Genomic DNA, 16,310 nt, shown 5'->3' with positions numbered 1-16,310 from the left:
TAAATTGGTAATGGCAGATTAAATAAAAGGAGGTAATACAAAAGCGAAACGAAAAGTACAACTCACAACAGGAGAGTAAGTACAAAGTAAAAGTAAATGATTTGTTTTTTCTGAAACAAATTTAAGTTCGGCAGCTGATAAGAAAATTTCAAAGTTCGTTAATGTTTTCAAGGGACCTTATTTGTGTGTGAATAAGCCATCAAATTCAGAAAAGGTATTTGAATTACTGGATCCGTTGACTGAAAAATCTATTGGTTCTCATTCTGCAGACCGCCTCAAGTTGTGGAAACCCATAAATTCGACTCGTAAAATCTGGCTTGATTTTGCAGTTAAACATAGTTCAGAAAAGTATCACAATGTAATCTCAAACGAGGTTAAAGATTCAAATTTAGAAAGTAGTGTTGGAACTGTTACTTGTAATGCATTAACCACAATACCTGCATGTTTATCCCAAAACGTAAAATCGCGCATTAACGATAAAGGGATAATTGAAATTTTGGAAAAGCTATTAGATATCGATAAATATTTGAATTTCTTGTACTGTAAACACTTATGTTCATATGATGTTAAAATATGCTTGGATTAATCTACAAAATCCTTATATTTTGTTGAATAAGCTTGTTCAGACCAAATAACATCATCGTACAAAATAGAAATAGTAACTTAGGTTTTTAAAGTTGTTTGAGCAGGCATCTGTGACCAGCTATGAGAGATCCAGATGACCGTTGATATTATTTTCCTAAGAAATAGAAAAACCAGCAAAGCTGAATGCTAAGACATTGAAATGAGGTTCCCTCCCACTTTTGCGTAATGTTATATTTATTTAATGCTCGCAGTAAGCAATTTTCTTAATACCCTCATCTTTATTATTTAAAATTTTTAACCTTATTTTCTGTCATTCATCCTCATATTGGGGTTGGGCAGTAAACAATTTTAATATAGATAGGTATCTTCAAATTTAGCAAGGCAGACCCTATCGAGTGGTCAGAGAAAAGCACAACTAAATTATTACTTTGTAAAAGTTTAGCTGTAAAACTCAAATGCGCCGAGAATTTTTTAAAATCAAATCTCAACAAATTATATCATAAATGCTACTCTAATAGTGAAATGTATTATAATGTTTTCATTTAGTAGCAAGAAAAATTATTCTCATATTTCTTGTGTCATTATAATTTAGTTATGTGATGTTTATAAATCTGATAAAGTAACATCATGTGAGTGAAACATTTTAAAATATCATTTAACGGAAATAATATCTAAGAGAAAATTAGCTCAGGAAATTATCTGTAAACATGCGTATATAGAGCTTTTAAATTTTATATTTTGTTTTGTATAATGTATTGAGAAGTGGATTTATTTAATAATGTGCAATAAAAATGTTTAGTTTAAGATGTTAAGGCACAAGTCACAAACCCAACAATATAAAGGTCAAATAGTATGTTAGTCTCATAAACTTAATTTATATTAAAATAATGTATTTTGTTTAAAATATTATGCTGTAAAGATATTGTGTAAAAAAGCCCAAACCTATGATATAACCCATTTGTTCAAAATAGCCCATTGGTTTTAAATAGCCCATCTGCGTTTCTATAAAGCGTAAATGAATCATAAGATATTCTTTGAAACTCATGTTAGAAGAAAGAAGAAAATTATAGCCAAAAGACTACTTCTTCGTAAAGTTTGGATTCATCAGGATTCCAGGGTTCTGATAATCTTCGTTAAAGATTATCGTCCCTCCCGCGCGCCATCTATAACTGAATAGCCCCCTCTCCCATTTTATCATGCTTTGTATTCCCAAAATTCCCATATCATATGGAATGAGGCTCCTAAATTGCATCGCAAAATTTTCGTTAGCAGCACTCTTCGTGGTAGCACAACAGCGCTCTTTCTCGTAGCACCCAGCACAGAGATTGAGGTAGGCGTAGTTGTTTCGCACCCCAGAACAAAGACAATATGGTGATGTAAGTAGGAACAAAGTATAGTTCGTAGGAGACAATTGTCATCTGAACTTATTCAAAGTTTTTATGTGGTACAAATTTATTAAATAAACGGAAGATTGTAATTCAACTGGATTATGAGTGTATAGTGCAGTATTATTTATTTTTGCTTACAATCTAGTGTGAATCAGCTTTTTTTTTGTACAGGCGTATGAACACTGTTGCTCTGGTAACTTGCCCGCGAAGTAGTGATGGGCAAAAGATTCATTTCGGAGAATCGATTCATTCACTTTGATTCACTATAATTATTCGATTATTTAATTCGTTCATATGAATTGGTCGTCCGCGCATTCCTTTCGCGCAAGTGAATTGGTTGGGATGATTCGCTCATTGAATCAGTTAGGTTTCCGCGCATCTCTTTTGCGCAAATGAGATTCGATCTTATGAATTGAGTGGGAATTATTCGATCATATGAATCGCTTGGGCTACTGCACTTCTTTTCTGCGCAACTTCACAAATTCTTTGTGAGAAAAGGGAACCTCGTTAATCATCTTGCCACATGACACGGACAGCGTTGCATTTGGGTGAGTGGAGTGGCTCGGGAACTCGTAAGCTTCAGTGCAATTATGAAGTTTCAATAATATGCTGTTGCTCTATTCCCATTGTTGTTGTTTTTGCATCCTACTTTCATATTAGAGCTTGAGCAAACACTAAAACTTTTGCAATCTCCACGTTTTTCTGCCAACTTCAGTTTTTCAAGGAAATATTTTGTTGAAATATACTCCGTAAGATTTTCACGGGATATGAGCAGTTATAACAATTTATTTTCAACTTCTTATTGTAGTACATATTAATATGGGGAAAAATATAGAGCTGTGTATAGGCGACATTCATGCTTTTGGTTTTAAATATAGAAAGCATTATACAATGAGTCTGTAGTGTTATATTCATTTCTAGTGGGCATTATTTGCCTAGGTCATATAAACTTTGTAAAGTACACATCATGTTAATGGATTTATTTTGTTGTTGTAAGTCAGAGTTATACCCTGTAGGGTAAAGAAGATGCGGATGATTAATTAAAGTAAATTGTTATCTCGCAGTCCATTCTATTCTATCCTAGGGGTCACCGTGGCTCACTAATAAAACTCTTGCCTCCTTTGCGCGGAGTCCCTGGTTTGATCCACTGCTAAGTAAGCTTGTGGTGTACATCATCATGTCCGTGGGTTTTCTCGGGTACTTCCCTTTCCTTCCACACTCTCATTCCAACCATTCTTCCATCGTCATTTACTTGCCCTAATCATTAGTTTTGCTTAGACTAATGGACATAAACGTAGAACGTTAAACTGCAAGATTTCTATTTTATTCTATTATATTCTAAAATAGAATAGAATAGAATAGAATAGAATATTTTATTGTCATTGAGCTTTACAAGCAATAGACAACGTCCGAATGAAATATACATATAGATACAGATATATAAAATACAGATACAGATATATATAAAATAATCATTACATACAATCAGTTATTGGTTAATATTACATATATATATATATATATATATATATATATATATATATATATATATAATCATTACATACAGACAATCAGTATTGGTTAATATTAAATATATATATATATATATATATATATATATATATATATATATATATATAAAATAATCATTACATACAGACAATCAGTTATTGGTTAATATTATTATGAACAACCTAATAATATTTGAAATAAAGTGATACTGCAAACTAGGACACAATGTCTTGACATTCACTAAACTCTTGAATCGAGTAAAATGGATTCGTTATTAACCAGTCATATAATTTTTCTTAAAAGCCTTAAATGGCAGCTGTTGTATGGAGGATGTTAGTTTATTAAATAGCTTTGGTCCTATAACTAAATAACTATTTTTGATCTTCGATAATCTAGTGAAGGGTATATCAATTTTCTTACACAATCTAGTATTATATGTATGTACTTCATCTCTGAGTGTCATATTTGCCAGGTTTTTCTTAGTGTAAAGTAGCACTTGATAAATATATACATTAACTACTGTCATTATCTTAAGCCTGATAAATAGTGGTTTGCAGTGTTCTTTATCATGTGTTCCAACAATAATCCTGATGGCTTTCTTTTGCAAAACTAGAACATCATGTGCTTGGCTACTGTTACCCCAAAGCAAAATCCCATATCCAATTATGCTGTGAAAAAATGCAAAATATGAATTCCTCAGATACTCATAAGGAACTGTATCTTTCAATTTTCTTAACAGAAAGAGCACTCGGGAGAGCTTTGTACATACATATTTGACATGTTGTTCCCACGTTAGTTGGCTGTCTATATGTATACCAAGAAATTTAACCTCAGATACATCATAGTTTCCTCTATCATTGCAGTGATTGAGACTAAAGGTTACTTTTTTTGTTTTATCTTGATTTAGCACAAAACCATTTCTTTTAAACCAGGTCGCTGCCTCTCTTAATGCGCCTTGAGCTTCTATATACACTTCTTCAAAGCTTGTATTTATGTTAAGTAGCGTAGTGTCATCCGCGTATAGAATTGATGTGGTATTAGTATTTAGAGGCAAATCATTTATCATTATTAAAAATAGTACCGGACCCAGAACAGAACCCTGCGGTACCCCATATTTCACTTCTAAAATGTTTGAATACATGTTGTTAACACTGACTATCTGTTTACGTTCCTTTAAATAGGATTTTACAAAGTTTAAACTGCTACTGTGGAATATGTTCTGATACTGATCTTCGAGATAGAGAAAAAGAGGGAGTTTACACATGAACATATATTTAATACTATTGTGATAATTTTATGATTTAGCTCGGGGAGACTATGAATAAACGCGAAATGAAATGGAATTTTAAAGTTTTACGTTCCATGATTATCATCGTGTAGACTAAAGGAAACGATAATGTTGAGAATGAATGAAATGGTGAAATGAAGGAAGTGTGCGAAAACAAGAGAACCCCGAGAAAACCCACACATATGGTGTTTGTCCAACATAAATCCCATTTGGCGCAAATAGAAAACCAGGGACCCCATCCACCAGAAGTGAACGCTTTACCACTGAGCCACTACTACTTCAATAAGCAAGAGATGAACATATATTTGCGAAAATACTGGTAACCCCAATTGAACCCAATCTGAGAAATGCCCCGGGAGAAACTCCTTGGCCTGGCGGATTTTCTCACCGGCCACACCTGTTATCATCAGTGTTTGTCTACATTTCTAAGAGAAAACCGTTAGTTAGTTAAATTTCAGTTGAGTTGATTTTCAGTTTAACGTCCGGTTTAGCAGCGAGGCTATATGAGGCGTTGACCTACTAATTAACATGAAATCCGAACCACATGAGCTCCCGCCGGGAATCTTTCCCGGATCTCTCACATATTTTTGTTTACATGGAAGCTCAGAAAACCATTTGTGTCTTCATGTATGTTTCAATAGAAGTAAAGCGAAAAGTAGGTACCACTAAGCTTCGTTCCATGTGAACAAGTGTTTTTACTAAAAGATGCAATACACTGTCTTCCCAGAAAGAATCTTTATTCGTCTTTCTTCATATACCTTTTTAAAATCAATTTTGTACAGTACAAATAATTTACAGTGCACTTTTTCTGTGTAAGTACTGTATTTACATTGAATATAATACAGTACTTTGAGTTGATTATAAAACATTAAAATTGACCTTTTTGGCTACTACAGTTGAAAGTGATGAAAATAATTTTATCCAATGCACGTACAGTATCTTAATAAAATGGATAAATGCTCATCAAGAGTATGTTGATATTAACTACGAAATCGTATTACATCTAATTGAGCAACATTGAGCAGTACTTCACGACAAGAAGCAAGCAACAAGAAAGTTTATTCTGAAAGTAATCTAACAAAGCGGCTTCTTTCTTCCTAGGAAACAAACCTACCACGCAGAAAGAAAGAAAGAAAAACACACGCATCTACAAAAGCAAGAAGAAAAGGCGCGCGTATGGTTTTCTTTCTTTTCCACTCTCCCTGAACTGCAAGCGCATTTGCAGAAGCAACCTCACCAAATGTCTCACACAAGCTGGCAGTTTGTGATTCTGAATTCATTTCGATAACGCCAAGCAATTCAGTGAGAAGTACAAATGATTCATTGGAAGAATCGATTCATTTGTGAAAAGAATCATAATTCATTTTATTCACGCCATGATTCGTTCATAATGATCGAATCGTTTATGATCGACACAACACTACCGCAAAGAAATGTGTGCGTGCGACAGTTGTCCTATTGTAGTGATGGGCAGAATGGAATTCTTCAGCGAATCGAATACGTATTCGGTACTGTAAAAACGAATCGAATTCGAATACTACGAATACACCCAATTATATATCCTGATACCGATGGAACGACCATACATTGGCGATTTGCATTCCATCAGGCGACACTATATGGTCGTCCAGTGGGAAACCGTGTTAGATGGTCTCCTCTCACCACCACTAGTGCGTAGAAATCAACTTTGAAAATTGACGTTGGTGGTCCCAACGGTGCTGAGATAACTTTTTTTTTCGTATAACTGCAGTTCAGGGATTTATCGGCAGGTGCGCGACAGTCGCGAGCGTATAGCTTGTCGAGCGTATAGTTCTATATACATCAAGGCGCGTTGGACCATCGGAAGTTCTCATTTCGCAGTTGGTAGCTGTGCTCACCATTGGCTCGTGCATGCACTTTGTTCTGTTTGCAGATAGAGAGATTTTTCACGGTTTCGGAAGCTAGAAGAAACAGCATGAATGAAGGAATCAAACAATGATTAAAAAATAACTGAAAAAAACTGACAGAATATTCTATATAGTAATATACAAGACGATAAGAAAAAGTAACAATGTTTTTTAGCTTGTACAGCGGGGGACACTTCTAAATGGTACAGCCATATGGAGATTTACGGCTAAGGTGTACCATTTAGAAGTGTCCCCCGCTGTACATAGAATACATGTGACCATCTACAAATAATTATTATAATACGTTGTTTCAACTATTATCATATATATTAATCGTGTGGGATGTCAAATACTTTTACAAGCAGTGTTGGGCGTCTTTGGGCCACTTTCACATAATAAAAGACGAAAGTTACTAGCAGAAGTTTAAAAATGTTTTATATCCATTTATAAGAAAATTGTCAATCGTTTTATACTAGTTTTCTTAAATCTCGAATCCGTTGCCCGCAGAGCCGTATCTAGAAGGGGTCGTCCCGGGCGCTGATGGCTAGAAAGCGCCGAACGAGCAAAAAAAAAAAAAAAAAAAAAAAAAAAAAAAAAAGTGCTAGAAATGATTAAAAAAGTATTGACGCCCTATTAAATCAATGTTGTTGTCGGTTTTCAAAGCAATAGAGTTGTTAAAAAGTTTCTTGCTCGCTCGGCTCTCAACACAAGCATTTCACTCACAGTTGCAATAAGCTTTTACTTGTATGTAACAATTTCTAACTGTAACACTCCGATTTTGATCAAATTTGGCAGTTAGATACTACACATAAAATACACGAATACGTGTTTTTTTTTAATTTTCTGCGGAGAAATAATTATTGGGGATAAAAGCCCCTACCCAAATTTTCGAAAGTTGACGCCCGAACGCAGTATGAAGTGGACCGAAGTGAATGACTAGAATTTTCACACTAGTTTTTTCTACCTATAGCGTATTTTATAGTAATCCGGGGTGCGCCTTTAACCCTTACAGTGTTTTTCCCATAAATAAAAACACGTGTCGATTTATTTGCTGTTTACTGTTGATGCGCAAATTTGAAGCAAATCAGTACGGGACGCTTGGGAAACACGAATTGCTTTATTTTACATATACAATATCTACACACAGTTTCATTCGCTTCGGTCCACTCCTTCTTGTGCTTCTGCTGTAATATTTACTTTCTTCGGAGGGGCCTTGCCCCCAACACTATTTTTCCGCAGAAGCTAAAAACACGTGTTCGCTTATTTTTTTTACCTATTGTCCCTACACAAAGTGTTGTAGTAATTCTCCTTATCCTTTATCTACCTGCCAAATTTTATCAAAATCGGAGTGTTACACTTGGGAAGTGTTACATGTTTGTACTTGAAGAAAGTTATTGCTGTATATGGTTTTTAATGACGATGTGATATATATATAAGGTGCTAAGTAATGATTTATAATGTGCTCATGAGCGTTTTCAAAATCAGAAACAGTCAAAGTCTGAGTCTGAAATACGTTGATGGTGATGAGTTTGCTTACTTAATCATGTTTTTCTACCCAATGTATTTCTGTGAGAATGAAGATACGAAAATGAAAGGAGTGAAGAGACACGAGAGGACATGCAAGTTGCTGTTTGCGCGGGAATATTAAAAGTGTAGGTAAACAAGAGGAATAATAACACTTTCGAACTTCAAGCAGTTGTAAAAAAGGAGTCAGCGAATTTCCTCTTTTTCAAACACTGATCACTTCCAGTGTATTTTTTTATTCCTTTGATAGGCTATATGAAATGCTTCCAATTTGAAGGAATTTGTTGGAATCATTTCTCCATCAACTACTTATATCTCCTGGATATTTTCTTTTGCGCATACGTATCTAGTTTTGTGGTTTTTCTATCAGCATACATACCAAACGTATACATATATAAAATATATATGTGTGTATGTGTGTTATGTATTTTTAATATGTTAATTAATAATAAGCAATCTTAAATTCAGAACTTCTATTCATTAAGAGATTACATAATTACTATTATTTCAAAATGTTGTAGCGAGCTATATTTTGGATTTGAAATGCAGCATTAAACATATTCTTTAGCTCCATAGATCAACATTGAGAAATTCGCAAAGAAGGCTCCTTCTAAATTTCCATTACATTTCACCAAATATTTTTTTTACCGTAAAAGGATTGAAATTAAAATCCTATTTACCTACAGAATAAAATTACAAAAGTTTACAATTATTACTGGAAATTAATACTATAATTCATTTCGAACATTTTAAAAGCACATAGTTTCTAATGTACTGAAATTTCATTTCTTATCGATAGTATGAAATATTACAAATAGTTGTACTGTAAGTTTCCATAACTGTTCTCCAAGTGGATTTGAATAGAACCAAAGGGAGTTTTGCCAAGCTTAACAGAAATTCCAAAATAAACCTCTTGAAAGCAGCTCTTATTTGTAACAGAATACATAATGATCGCTTTTGGCTGTTGTAATGCTCTTTCAAGCAGCTTAATAAAAATTCAGTGTAGCATAATAACAAAAGCTGCTTTTCTTATGTAAAAAAAGAAAGCTCTGTAAGGTGTCTGTACTGGGTGCTGAATTCTACTTCACCCCGGGCACCGAAATCTCTAGTTGACGGTATTTTTAAAAAGTTCGAACTGAGTGCCTACAAAACGGAATACCAAGCTCATTCATGGTGTATGGCATGCTTTAACAATGAGAAAGGCAAATAACTCTAAAACGTCGGCACAATCAAGCCCTTAAAAGAGATATGAACTTCCTTTTCTGAACATTTGTAATCTCTAGGTTGAAATTGGTAAGGGTAATTTTAATCTTTCATTGTTGGGCAAAGACAGGAAGATTGTGCTGATATATTTACTGGTACAGTCAACTGCTTTCGAGCTTCTTTAAAAGTACGAAGTTTCACGTGTTTAGGTATAACTCTTCCTCGTTGTTCAATCACTTATTTTCCTCCTTAATTATTCCCTGTTTTTGGCTGTTGTTAAAATAATTGAAGTAAATGATGTAAGTTTGTTCTCAAAATAATTTAGTACAAACATTACTACTAGGGATGGCCAGAACCGGTTCCTGGTGAAACCGGTTTTCGGGTCTGAACGGTTCAGCGGAACCGGTTTTTCGGATCCAGGTCTGGAACCGGTTCTTCGGATCCAGGTCTAGAACCGGTTCTTCGGATCCTGGTCTGGAACCGGTTCTTCGGATCCATGTCTGGAACCGGTTCTGTTTTCAGAACCGGTTCCGCTGGAACCGAAACTGTTACCATCCCTACGCTAAACGCGAGCTGCTGGCAAGCTGTGAACAGTATGCTAGATGAAATGGTGGAAGTGACAGGCAGGCGCCCAGGCGGCGGCAGCTTGTCTCATTTGGCTAAATAAACTGGGTAACTGGCCAACTCATTTGGCTAAACACCCACTGGTGGACTAAATTTTTTTTCTGGGGGCACAAGCGGGTTTGGGCGGGGTCTTCTTTGCATTACTTTTGAAGGTGAACTTTCTGCCTAGTTTACGGATCTTTGGAGGCTTTCGGATCCAGGTCTGGAACCGGTACCTAAGATCCGGTTCTGGAACCGGGTTTTCAGATCCAGATCTAGAACCGGTTCCTAAGATCCGGTTCTGGAACCGGGTTTTCAGATCCAGATCTGGAACCGGTTCTTAAGATCCGGTTCTGGAACCGGGTTTTCGGATCCAGGTCTGGAACCGGTTCCTAAGATCCGGTTCTGGAACCGGGTTTTCGGATCCAGGTCCAGAACCGGTTCTGAAAACCAGATCTCCGAGAACCGGTTCCTCGCGGAACCGGTTCCGCCGGAACCGGAACTTTGTGGCCATCCCTAATTACTACATAAGTATTGGTCAAGTAATTAAGTTCTATTACTGACGGTTTTATTCAAAGTAACATAATCTTTCCTACTGTGTGTAAATTGAAGAAACTTTTTCCAATAAGAAAGTAATTTATCAATACTTGTATTTTCACTTCCAGTATGTCTTTCCAGTACACTTCCAGTGTGATAATGTTTGTGACATTTTACATGTTACAAGCTTTGCTTACTTAATATACATTATTATCATCACTGAGAAAATCAGAATGTTTTAATTTAGAAAGTTGAACATTCACATTCAACTTGATAAACTAGTCCTATTTTACCCCGACCGAAGAAGAAGAGAGTTGTTCCGTTGACAGCTCTGATGACTTATTTATACTTTTCTCGAATAATCTTGATGAGTACGAAATTTTAATTATGTTGTCCTCACTAGGAAAATTCAATGAAAATGCTTGTGATTATTGTATCTTGTTTTCTGGTTTGTTGAAGTGATGTCTGAATCTCAATCAGCCTTCACACTTTTGAAGACTTGGACTATGATGATTTTTTCCAAGGAAAGTCCCCAAAGGATATAATGTCTGCACCAGAGATGGAATAGGTCAGTGGGTCAAGATTTGTGAGTGGGTCAGTGGGTCGTGGTCAGCAGAACGTGACCCACTGCTACCTACTACCCACCGTGACCCACTCTGACTCACCGACACACTCAGACCGACTGACTCACTCTATTCAGTCCATAGTAGACAGCATCTTCTGAACACTGATGAATGTGCCTGTGTTTCACTTTCAAGGCCTCCATTTTATTCATTTTTCATTTTTTTCTGTTTACTTATCTGAGATGAGAATATCTATGTGAAAAAAGAACTTCAGGTATTTTGGATATTGATATTTGAAACTGTTGTAACAACAATAGGACTTACTACCTGGCTTTTGAGATACAGCCTGTGAGTTTTTAGAGGCGCTAACTACTGAAAAATATTCATTTTTGAATCACCTGTAATACATGAATTATTACATAAAAACGAGTGTAACTATGTGTGAGTGCTGATCACGGACAAATGGTAAAGCCAAATGAAATGAATTTTGGTAGATAGTTAGACCCTAATCCCAACTGGGATGTTATCATATCACTTTTATTATAATACATGTACTAAAGAGGGAGACGAGGTCCAAGTTTTACGAAAAATTGAGTATCTCACATGTTGTTTAACTTAGGCAGTGAAATTCAGTATATTAACTCTTTATTAAAAATAAACAGAACGTGTTCTAGCAGTTTTAAATTTCTCTTCTATGGGGGAGACCTTCTATATATGGGAAATTGGTAGTGGGTTGATTTGTAAAAATAATCAAAAACGATCGATATTAGTTGAGAAAAAATTAAGAAACAATTATTAATTGAGACACAAAAAATACAGTCTCAATTAATTAGAAAGCAGTAATAATTATAAAGCAGTGCTATCATATATCCACTACTTTCTAATATAATAATTTTTGAATCTTATGTTTATTATATGGAGCCTTCTCAGCAAAAGGCGCTGAAGCTATAAGGTTGCGAGAAATATAGATATACTAAATTTGTACTGTAAGTTTAATTACATGGAAGTCTTAAGTTTTCACTGTATACTTAATTATATGGAAAACTTACATCTTTTTTCACATTTACTTTGGTCCACTATACCATGATTTGAGACTTTCAAATTTAATCCTATTTTCCACTGAGAAGTATCTGTAATTCAGCAAGGAAATAATTATATATAATACTTCAAATTCATCGTAATTTTACCCATGACAAACACTTTACCATTTTATATTGTAAAGTTCAGATCCACCTCATTGTAACAGAGCGGTGCTTGAGCGATTGACCGTAGAAATTCAAACTCCGATTAGTGATAATTTCACAGCATTGTTTAATTGCAAGTGTAAACTCATTAATCAGTGGACAGGAGGACGTGGATCATGGGTTAAAGTTGATTACGACGGGTTTTGATGGGTAGTGGGTCAGAGTGCGTCACGTTAGGTAGTGAGACATATTGGGTCACACTTTGTCGAAGTGGGTCATGGTGGATGGTGGATCACAGTGGGTCATGGTCACAATGGGTGGTGGGTCAATGGGTTGTGGGTCAATATTTCATTGATCTACATCATCTGAACAATGATCAGAAATAACGAATTGAAGCAAGCATCATTCCTTCTGATCACTGTTCAGACATTTTCTCCTTTATATATTTTCCTTGGAACAATGTAAACATGATAGTCTAAACTAGTACCTAAACGCTTTGAAGGTTGCTTGAGATTCCGCCATCACTTTTTCAAGCTTGACGTATTATAAGAAAAGTAACAATGCACTGTAGTGCATTTCTTTGCTAAACAAATGCATGTTTAATTAGATGCGTAACCGTGGTCTCAATTAATGCGGATAATCAACACTATTGCATTTGCTGTCACTACTGGAAGTAAGATTCCTTTATAGATTAATTGGTATTTTAGGCTTCAAGACTTTAACTTGCCTCCTCATGGGACACTCGTCAATGAGCACGTAAGGTTGTAATGAAAAATGAGACTGAATTAAATTGTTCATTACGAAGCAACAGCCTGAAAAAGGTTTGATTTAAAGAGGGTGAGTGCCAAGAAAAAAAAAGTAGATTTCGTTGCGGAGGATGATAGGTAAATATAAAATTTCGTAGTAAAGCTATACGTATAAGGTTAAAATTTTAAAGGGGATGACAATAGTTTCAAGAAGCAAAGATATATGAAGTTTGTTTACAGTGTGTTCAAAAAGTCCCGTATCATAAATGTTGAATTCTATCCGTTTTGAAGCGGAATGGTAAAGAATGAAAATACGGGGGGGGGGCGCATTTGGACAAATTGCTTCCCTTATATATCCTTTGTTTTCGTGCAAAGATGAGCCCGGTCGCGAATCTATACGCTGCATTACAACAGAGATTAAGCGTACTCCCAGAAAGCGTAGTTCATCGAACTCGAAGTAAGCCTCGGGCTCCTTGACGATCAATACAGTTTGCCTCAAATCTAGTGTTCAAGTAGTTTAGTATGAGCAAGACGTAGTGTGCTAGGGCACCAACTTGCATGAGCTATGCCTTCTTTATATGTTCTAATAACAAAGTGTAATATTCTTATCCATGTTCAAGAAATGACCACAGAATACTAGTTTGTATTCACGATCGTGGGGAAGGAAAAGTTGCAGCTTAAATGGGTGTAGTTTTCCTTTGGGATATCGTGAATTTCTGAGCGTCTTGTCTTATCCTCCTGTCCTCCATTTTCAAATACCGTATTTACGCATTTGAAAATTTTTAATTATTTTTCAGCCCCAAAATCGAGGTGTGTCTTACATTCGAGTTTGCAAGTTTAGGCCTACATTTTGCAGTGTCAGTAAGACCCAATTCACAGCAGTAAACGATTGAGTTTCGCCGGAGATAGCTAATCTCGTTAATCATGATTCTATGAAAAATGTGTACTAGAAATACCCACATTTTCCGAAAAATGGGAAATTGTTTTATCGAGAAATTGGAAACTGAAAATGGAAGACGAAAATTTTTCATTGTGTTTTCACATGTTTATTTATCTTTTTCATTCTTAAAAATCAATGCCGAGTAGTTTTTTTTCGTCTCACATTTGAGAGCGTTTTAGACTCGCGTAAATACGGTATCTAAAAATGTCCTGCAACCCGCTTTAATTGAAACCTACGCTTGAAACTGCTAAACTTTTATTCTTATGAACTTTTAGTTGAGATGCATATTCAACAATTTTTCCTATGGCCACGGACTTTCACCCCAACGAAACTACGTTGGGAACCTCGGAAACACTTGATATATACAGAAGTGAACATAATGTTTAAAATTGTAAAAATTTTGTTCTCACACATTTTCAGAGCAAATTCAGTTTTACCAATTTCGTGTATATTACAGCACTTTTGAAGTCATCTGTAGATATATAAATGAAAGTCAACGCTTTACTTTTACATAACAGAAAATTACATTTGAAGAAAAAAACGCCATAAGATTTACCTCAGTTGCATATTCACCCATTTAAAGGAAAGTAAACGTTTTATTTTAAAAGAAGTGAACACTGTTGAAACTAAAAGAAATGTTTTCAAACCTCAGATGTTATTTCACTTAACTCATTTCCGGGATTCTGCAGAAATTTTAAAGTAACATGTATACAGGGTGTATCAGATCACCAGCCCTAGGCTTTTTTTTTCGGCTCGTAGAGCACGTATACACTTCAAACAACAAATGGTAATGCTTTCATATTTGGTTCTTCAACTAAGTCAAACTAGCTTCAGGTATTCTTATTATGATAATGCCATTAAGCGATCAGCTAACTGCTTCACATGGCATTTGATACATAGATTTGGTGTCCCAAATACTTCTCTGCAACACAGACTGTCACAGCGAAAACAAGGAATGAAATTACCTGTTGCGCGTAAGTTAGGAGCTGAGAAAATTCTTTCCCCGGAATATATGTATGGAAAAGGGCTGAAATGCCATGTGAAACAGTTAGCTGATCGTTTAATGTCATTATCACGGTAAGAATACCTGAAGCTAGTTTGACTTAGCTGAAGAACTAAATATCAAAGATAGGTTCAACAAAGATAAACAGAGTGCTGTGAAAGGTTTTTATGCGAGTTTAAGAAGTGACTTCCCAATTTATTTATTAGAACACCTGTGTCTACAAGTATATTGAAATATTTGAGTTTTATTTCCCACGCTTATGCCGGCTAGGCTAATGTAGACGGCAATGATGAGAAATGAATGAAATGGTAGAATCAAGAAAGTGGGAGAAAACGGAAGAACCTGGAGAAAACCCACACACACGGTGTTTGTCCACCACAAAGGTCACTTGGCGGAGCTGTGATCGATCCAAGAACTGTATGCAGCACAGGTGAACGCTCTACCACTGAGCCACCGCGGCCCGTAAGTATATCGTGAACAACAACTTTCAATAAGGAACAAATTGCAAAGTTCTATAGAAATTACTGCACACTGATCAAGAAATGTTCTTCTTCACCATCACGAATACTGAACGCTCATGAGATTGGTGTATCGTATGTTCATGTTAATCCCAAAGTGATACGTGAAAAACGAAAACGAGTTCTGGGCAAGTTGACTTCGGGCTAGGGTTGCCAGATGTCCCGGTTTTCAATGAAAGAATTAACTGTCCCGAAAAAGGTTTTCAGGGCACCTGTTTTCGCTCTTCAGATTGGAAATCAGCCCGCAAGAACTAGTATGTCTCACTTGAAAACGGAAGGTAGTATTTCTGACCCAAATGATGACGCAACAAAGAAAAGAGTATCTCTTCAATCATAAATGGGAGAATGTGTCGTAATTGGCGCAATATTTAGAGCCTGTTAAACGCAAAAGCTCGGAATTCGGAATAAGGGACACCAGGCAGCTCTCCCGTTACCTCTCCACATTTTTTTATACATCCTTTGTGGGGCTTCATTTGTGCTAACTGTATATAAAAAGAACGAACTGGAAAATTGTAAGTAGCTACTAATCTGGAAAAGACAGATATAATCGATTCTTTCCAAATGAGTAGGAACCGTGATCTTAATGGCTATATAGCGTGAGATTGGTGTCCCGGTTTTTCGCTTACAAAATCTGGCAATTCTACATCGGGCGAAAGAGGTCGGAATATAACATTGATATTCTGCGTGAGTGCTACTGGTCAGTTTGTACTGCCCCTCTTCGTAGTCGTATTTCCGCGCCAGAGAAGGAGTGAGGGACTGTTGGTTGATGCTCCACCTGAGAGTATTGCTGTAGCACAAAGTACTGATTGGATAACGAGTGATACTTTTTT

Source organism: Thermobia domestica, chromosome 8 (genome assembly GCF_964235325.1).
Source record: "Thermobia domestica chromosome 8, izTheDome1.hap1.1, whole genome shotgun sequence".
NCBI lineage: Eukaryota > Metazoa > Arthropoda > Insecta > Zygentoma > Lepismatidae > Thermobia > Thermobia domestica.
This window is presented reverse-complemented; position numbering follows the sequence as displayed.